We start from the raw sequence: 8,696 nt of genomic DNA on the forward strand, positions 1-8,696 counted from the left end.
TGTCCCTCAGACCGTTGGAGGGCCGGACTATAGTTTAAAAAAAAACTATGAACAAATTCCTATTCACACTGCACATACCTTATTTTGAAGTAAAAAAAACAAAATGAGAACAAATACAATATTTGTATTTGTATGTGGCCCGCGGGCCGTAGTTTGAGGACCCCTGTTTTATATTTTTTATTTTATTTTATTGATTTTTTACAGAGCGGAAAGGAGAGGGATAGAGAGCTAGAAACATCGATGAGAGAGAATCATTGATTGGCTGCCTCCTGCACACCCCCTACTGGGGATCGAGCCCTCAACCCAGGCATGTGCCCTTGGCCGGAATCGAACCCGGAACCCTTTAGTCCGCAGGCTGATGCTCTATCCACTGAGCCAAACCGGTCAGGGGAGGACCCCTGTTTTAGAGAGAGAGGAAAGGTGGGGGAGAGAGAGAAACATCCATGTGAGACAGACACATTGATTGCTTGCCTCTCTCATGTGCCTAAGGGACTAGGATGGAGCCTCTAACCCAGGTACGTGCCCTTGACCTGAATCGAACTCGAGTCCCTACAGTCTGCATGTTGACATTCTATCCACTGAGCTAAAACAGCCAGGGCTCATTCTCTCTTCTTGACAGATCCCTGCCCAACATAATATGGGAAACCTGTCCATTCCCTGAAATGGACCATTCTCCCTTCTTGACGGAGCCCAGCCGGAGATAATAGGTCTAACTCTCTGTCCTTGTTCACAAGCAGGGTGTCAAGCCAGCAAACCAGACGCGCTCTCCAAGCTGGAACGAGGGGAAGAACCGTGGACAGTACAGCGTGGACGCCACTCTCCAGTCTCTCCAGGTGAGGGGGTGAGAACCAGCAAGGCGGGCGGCCGGGAAGTCACATTCCGGTCAGAGGCCGCGTCAGAGCCGTGACAGTGAATGAGGAAACTCAAACCTCCCCTTCACGTATGAGAACCCTTGTTCTTTGTACAAGTTTAGAGGAAAACATACGCCTTTTGTTGCTCTTGAGTTCTGACCCCTGTTTATTTTATCTTCCGCTTGTTTTTATGTAGTTTTCTCCCCCCTGGGATTCTCAGATCTTCCTCCTTTTTGTCCACGGTGAGCGTGTCTCTGCCTGTGTTAGCACCTCTCTTGCTATGAAATCCTACTTTCCAGGCCTCTCTGGAAAGACGGAACTTGGAATTCATTGCTTTTCTCTTGCGACTGGGCCTTTGTGCCCTGTTTCCCTCCATAACATCCAACCCACCTTAGGTGCTGGGTCCCCGTGATCATGTGCTTTTCACGGCGCATTCATGTCATTTGTTTTTGTTTCGTTTGTTTTTAATACTTGTAGTTTTGTTTTGTTTTTCAATATACTTTATTGATTTTTTACAGAGAGGAAGGGAGAGGGATAGAGAGTTAGAACATCAATGAGAGAGAAACATCGATCAGCCGCCTCCTGCACACTCCCTATTGGGTATGTGCCCGCAACCAAGGTACATGCCCTTGGCCGGAATCGAACCTGGGACCCTGGAGTCCGCAGGCCGACGCTCTATCCACTGAGCCAAACCAGTTAGGGCTCATGTCGTTCTTCACTCCTCTCCCTCCAAGGTTCTTCACACCCTGTTCTCCTCTCTCTTAAAATGTCCTCTATTCCCATGAGTGACCTCTTTCTGTTCTGTGACATGGGCTCCCAAATCGACTTCTCCCTCAATATTGTCTAATGTACACTTTATTTTTAAGTATTTTACTCATCGTCATGGCATCTGGCCTCTGATTTCCCATTTTGTGGGAGAGCAGGAATCATCTTCCCTTTATTCCTTTTTAAGTCTAGTTTCTCTTTCAGCACTAGACATTTTTACCAGTAATTCTGTCCATCCTGGCATCACCTGGCATGTTCCCTATGTGCTGAGCTGAGCTCCTTTCTTAAAGGTCTCTACTCCTTCATTTGATGACAAGAAAAACCGTATCATCCTATGTGAGTTACAGCCCAAACTAGGTCATAACTTCTGTCTGCTTCAAGAGACTTCCATTTTATTTTTCTTTATTCTTAGATGTTATCACTGCATTAACCTTCCTAAAACTTTTGCTTTTATATCATATTTTAATGGCTTTACTTAGATTTAATTTATATAGGATACAATATACCCATTTAAAATATACAGTCAGCCCTGGATGGGTTGCTCAGTTGACTGGAGCATTACCCTGTACACCAAAAAAAGTTGAGGGTTAGACCACTGGTTGGGGCTTAGAATGGGAAGCAACCAATCGATGTTTCTCTCACATTGATATTTCTTTCTCTCTCTCTCTCTCTCTCTTAAATCAATAAAAACATATCCTTAGGTGAGAATTAGAAAAAAAAAATAACATATATATAGGTGACTAGATTTTAGTATATTTATATAGTTGGTGATGGTTATTACCACAATCAATTTTGGAACATTTTATATATATATATTTTAATTGTGGCTTTGATTCCTACAGCGTTGTAGTAATTTTGGAAATTGCAAAGAGTAAATTCTCCAACTCTGTTCTTCTCTTTCAAGACAGTTTTAACATCTGGATCCTTTAGTTTCCATTGTAATATTAGAATCAGCTTGTAAATTTCTGCAAAAAAAAGCAGCTAGTATTTTGATAGGGATTACATTAAATCTATATCTGAGTTGGGTAGTAATTTTATCTTAAGCATATTCTGCATCCTAATTAGGGTAATTGATTGTTTTTCTATCTAATTTGGTCTTTAATTTCTTCCAACAACATTTCATAAGTTTCAGAATAAAAGTTTGACACTGGCCTTTCTTAAATTTGTTCCTATATATAATATTCTTTTTTCTTTTTTCTTTTTTTTTTAAATATATTTTATTGATTTTTTTACAGAGAGGAAGAGAGAGGGATAGAGAGTTAGAAACATCGATAAGAGAGAAACATCAACCAGCTGTCTCCTGCACATCCCCTACTGGGGATGTGCCCGCAACCAACGTACATGCCCTTGACCGGAATCGAACCTGGGACCCTTCAGTCCACAGGCCGACGCTCTATCCACTGAGCCAAACCGGTTTCGGCAATATTCTTTTTTCTTATGTAGTGAATTGGATTGGTTTCTTGATTGCATTTTCCAATTATTCATTTCCAGGATGTGAAAATAGAATTGATTGCTTTCCCATCATTTTCTGATGAGTCTTGGTTGCAGATAACCAACTTTCCTATCACATGAAATTGCAGTTTCTCTTTTAGTGATCTCTGGGATCTGCTATTATCTTGCTCAGAAAGTTTCTGTCCTTTTTCTAAACTCTCTTTAATGTGTTCCATACCTGTGATTGTGTCCTGCAATTGATGTGATTGCTTTATTTTTTTAAAGCTTGCGTTCTGATAGCCAAGTGTTTTTGAAGCTAAGAACCCTAAAGGAAAAGATAGAAATAAACAGACCTTGTCCCTACTCTCCCCATGGCTTTTGTTCTCAGTAGAAGTACTGTATAATCAGTAATTAACATATATTTAGGGAACCATGGCTCTAAGGAAAATTAACACACTTGATGACACAGTGGGTGTTCATCCTGGAACTGAGCTGTTACCGGAGGGAATGGCTCTATGGTAAGGTGCCTTTAAGCACATAGATGAGGGATATAGGTCAGGTCTATGGAGTTTTCCAAATGTGAGACGGTGGGAAGTTAAAAGAGTTGCACCTGGAATGTGGTTGTGGAAATTCTGAAAATTTGTCTGCCTAGGCTGTCATGAGCAAGAGGGAAAAATGGAAAATGGGGTGGCAGCTGGAAGTTCTGAGATATTGGCCACGCATTGCCTGGGGAGGCCATTTAAGACCTTGCTTTCATTCCACATGAGTTGAGAAACCAGTGGGGACTTTTGCCAGAGTGGCATTATTTCACTAATGCTTAAAATGGACCACTTTGCCTGTGGTGTGGAAGGCAAGCATTCTCAGGGAGGGGAGTGTAGTGTTATACTTACAGTTACAATTATTTATATATATATATATATATATATATATATATATATATATATATATATGTATACATTTAGTCCTAACCGGTTTGGCTCAGTGGATAGAGCATCAGCCTGTGGATTGAAAGGTCCCAGGTTCGATTCCGGTCAAGGGCATGTACCTTGGTTGCGGGCACATCCCCAGTGAGGGGTGTGCAGGAGGCAGCTGATCGATGTTTCTAACTCTCTATCCCTCTCCCTTCCTCTCTGTAAAAAATCAATAAAATATATTTTTTCAAAAATGGAGCGCTACACGAAAGAACAACGCATTTTCATTGTTGGGCAATATTTTAGAAATAATGAAGGTTTGGCAGCTACAGTTCGAAATTTTCATGCAAAATATGGTCGGAATAGTGATTTAACGTCATCAACTGTGAAGAGATTAATTTAAAAATTTAGGGAGACTGGATCAATTAGTGATCTTAAACACTCTGGCCATCCTTCAACAAGTCGTTCAACACAAAACATCGAAGCACTTCGTGAGAGTGTTGCTGAAGGTCCAGGGACATGAATTCGGCAACATGGTCAAGAATTGGACATTTCGCCCTAACCGGTTTGGCTCAGTGGGTAGACCGTCGGCCTGCAGACTGAAAGGTCCCAGGTTCGATTCTGGTCAAGGGCATGTACCTTGGTTGTGGGCACATCCCCAGTAGGAGGTGTGCAGGAGGCAGCTGATGGATGTTTCTCTCTCATCGATGTTTCTAACTCTTTATCCCTCTCCCTTCCTCTCTGTAAAAAAATCAATAAAATATATATTTTAAAGAATTGGACATTTCGAGAGGCTCAGTGGATAGAGCGTCGGCCTGCGGACTGAAAGGTCCCAGGTTCGATTCTGGTCAAGGGCATGTACCTTGGTTGTGGGCACATCCCCAGTAGGAGGTGTGCAGGAGGCAGCTGATGGATGTTTCTCTCTCATCGATGTTTCTAACTCTTTATCCCTCTCCTTTCCTCTCTGTAAAAAATCAATAAAATGTATTTTTTTTTAAAAGAACTATGCATGAAGACAAAATATATTTTTTATTTTGCATCATATAGGATTGTCACTAAATAGTTACTTCACGTGACGGCTTTTTACAAAACAGTTTTGTTTCAAACAAGGATTGTGAGAGATTCCAGAATGATTCCCTGTTCTCTTCTGTCCTAGAACTCAGGAAGGTGGATGATCTTCTGCAGCATCATGTGCAAATCCGAAGCCTTCAGAAGAGGGTCGACCGAGACTGTGAACATAATATGTTAGCAGATACTGTTAATCAGAGTGAAGATCATTCTCTATTCAAGCAAAATTGTGATATGTTTGAGACAAGTGAAAAACCTTTAAGATCAAATTTAAATTTTGAAAACCAAAACAGAAGTTGTAACTTAAAGAATTCTGTGGAGTTGAAGGGAGATGGGATATCCATTCTTCATGCTAACCATGAACAATTTAATTCGGAGATCATGTTGCCTGTCAGTATCAAATCCATTAATAATCAATCCCAGGTCACTCAGCCACAGAAATCTCACAATGTAGAGAAAGCCCATGTATGTGTTGGATGCGGGGAAGCCTTCATGAAGACGTCTCAGCTCACTGATCATCAGAGAGTTCATACTAGTGAGAAACCCTATGGGTGCAGTCTGTGTGGGAAAGCCTTTAGCAGAAAATCCAGGCTCACTAAACATCAGAAAATACATACAGGACTCAAACAGAATGAATGCGACAAAACCTTCCTCAAGGCATCCCAGTTCAATAAACATCAGAAAAGTCACATGAAAGAGAAAAAGAGAAACCTTATACGTGTAGTGAATGTGGGAAAACGTTCATCAAAAAGTCTCTTCTCATTTATCATCAACGAACTCACACTGGAGAGAAGCCTTACATATGCAGTGAATGTGGAAGGGGTTTTACCAAGAAGTGTCATCTTATTGAGCATCACCGAACTCACACAGGAGAGAGACCTTATACGTGCAGTGAATGTGGGAAAGGCTTTATCAACAAGAGTAATCTTATTGAGCATCACAGAACTCATACAGGAGAGAAACCTTACACATGCCGTGAATGTGGGAAAGGATTCTCAGTGAAGCACCGCCTCATAGGACATCAGCGAACTCATACAGGAGAGAAACCCTATGGCTGCACACTATGTGGCAAAACCTTCTCTATAAAGTTTAATCTCACTAAACATCAGAGAACTCACACGGGAGAAAAACCTTTTTTATGCAGTGAATGTGGGAAACGCTTCTCAATGAAGCAGTGCCTTATGGGACATCAGCGAATTCATACTGGAGAGAAACCCTATGTATGCGTTGTGTGTGAAAAAAGCTTCCCCAGGAGGGGCGATCTCACTGTACATCAGCGAAGCCATACCTCAGAGAAACCGTATATGTGCAACGAATGTGGAAAGGCCTTCACCGTGAAGAGTCGTCTGATTGTACATCAGCGAATGCACACGGGAGAAAAGCCTTTTTTATGCAGTGAATGTGGGAAAAGCTTCTCATTGAAGCAGGGCCTTGTTGGACATCAGCGAACGCATACTGGAGAGAAACCCTATGTATGTGTTGTGTGTGAAAAAGGCTTCACCATGAAGCGTGATCTCACTGTACATCAGCGAAGTCATACTTCAGATAAACCGTATGCGTGCAATGAATGTGGGAAAGGCTTCACTGTGAAGAGTTGTCTGATTGTACATCAGCGAATGCACACGGGAGAGAAGCCCTATGTATGCAGTGAATGTGGAAAAGGCTTCCCAGTGAAAATGTACCTGACGGTGCATCAACGGACTCATACAGGAGAAAAACCTTATATATGTAGGGTATGCTGGAAAGGTTTCACAGCGAAGCAAAATCTCATTAGACATCAGCTGAAACATACAGGAGAGAAGCCCTTTGTATGTAATTTGTGTGGAAAAAGCTTCACTATGATAACTGACCTCACTTTACATCAGCAAACTCATACTTAAGAGAAACTGTATGTGCAGTACATATGAGGAAGGCTTCATTATGAAGAGTATACTAGATATACATCAGCAAAACTCATGCTGCAGAGAAGCCCTACACGCAAGAATTGTGATGAAGGCTTTACGAAGAAGATATGCTTTGTACAACATCAGAGATTTCACTCAGGAAATACTTGCTTTGCATGTACTGAATGTGGAAAATTCTCATTCAGCAAAAATGATCTTATTACCCATCAGAGAAATCACATGGGAGAGAAACCCTATTGATGTAATGAATGTGGGAAAGCCTTCACTACAAATTCAAGACTTTTATATTCATCAAAGAACACATACAGGAGGGAGGCCCTAAGAATGCAGTAATCGTGGAAAAGCTTTTGACCACTTGTCATTTTTAAACAAGAGATTTCATAGGTGTTTGCTTTGGGGAAAGCCTGTTTCCAACTTTAGGGTCTCAAGATAATAGTATGCAATGAAGAATAACTTACTGCAAAAGGAGAGATGGGGGGGGAAGAATTAAGTTACTGTAAAGAATGTGGTACTGTCTTGATCAGTTACCTCATATTTTATATCAAGAAATTACAAAACAAATTAAATACAATCAGCCTTGATTAAAACATTTTAGGACATTATATGTCGAAAAGTTTATCCTGATGTAAATCCTACAAATGTGACAGTAGTAAATTCTTTAGTGGGAAGTAAACCCCATCATATGTGATCAGAGATCATGAACAAATGAATATTTCTAATTGTTTGAAAGCATCTGCCCCAAACGTAAAACTTCAATAGATGTCAGTTTACACTAGAGAAATGCTTTTCTCTGGCAGGAATATGGCATGGTTTGCAGTAATTCATGTTGCCTTATCATTTGCCATCAATCCATGAACAACTCATGAACACATTCAATTTGGTGGACTTGAGCAAAACTTCTGATAACTCAATGAAGAAGAGAAGCCTTGAATGAAAAAGCATTCTGTCACAAGTCTGAACAGAAAATATACCTCACAAGCCATTGTGGACAGGATACCTTCTGCAATATTTCTACTCACCTTGCCTTTGATTTTATAAATTTTAAACAGTGACAATTACTCTCATTGTGAATTAAATCTTAATATATACAACACATGAGTGGTCTATGCCTGTTTAAATCTGTAATTAAATATTGCACTTTTTTCTATTTTTGGGTTATTTCAGAATACTTGAAGTACATGTAAATGAATATATTCATTTATAAGGATAACATTTTAATGTGTTTGATAAAGTTTATAAGTAGTATCAAGTGGTTTACAAAATTAATATAAATGTGACAGTTTTTAAAACAATTTTGAAAAAAAAACTTAATTTTGAAATAAGCTTAGAATCACAAAAACTAAAATTTTCTTGAGATTTCCAAATGCCCTTCATCTATCTATTTACTCCCAAAGGTAAAACCTTACATAGTCACAGTTCATTCTCAAGTAAAGTGAAATTGTTACAGTGCTCTTAACTATAGGATTTATTTGTATTTCCAGTTTTAAAAAACACTCCTTTTTGGTCTGTTTTAATTAATATAAATTTAAGGAATTTTATCCACATGTGAATTGTTGTAACCATTTGGGAAATTCAAGAGTTTTGCTATGGCAAAGTGCTGCAGGCTATCTTGCCTTCTTTTATTAAAAAGATTTAAGTGAAGGCAAGAAAAAAAAGGAGAAGGAGAAGAAACATCCTTGAAGATAGAAAAACATAATTGAATAGCTCATGAAACCCCCTACATAGGAGAATACCTAAAAAACAAAGAAGAGACATGAGAGAAAAAC

General features: G+C 39.8%; 1 pseudogene; it reads left to right on the top strand.

Moving 5' to 3' along the window:
* Positions 1-737: 737 nt before the first annotated feature.
* Positions 738-8,022, top strand: LOC102441779 (annotated as a pseudogene).
* The last annotated feature ends 674 nt before the right edge of the window (positions 8,023-8,696 follow it).

This window comes from Myotis lucifugus, unplaced genomic scaffold (genome assembly GCF_000147115.1).
Source record: "Myotis lucifugus unplaced genomic scaffold, Myoluc2.0 scaffold_412, whole genome shotgun sequence".
NCBI classification, from domain to species: Eukaryota; Metazoa; Chordata; class Mammalia; order Chiroptera; family Vespertilionidae; genus Myotis; species Myotis lucifugus.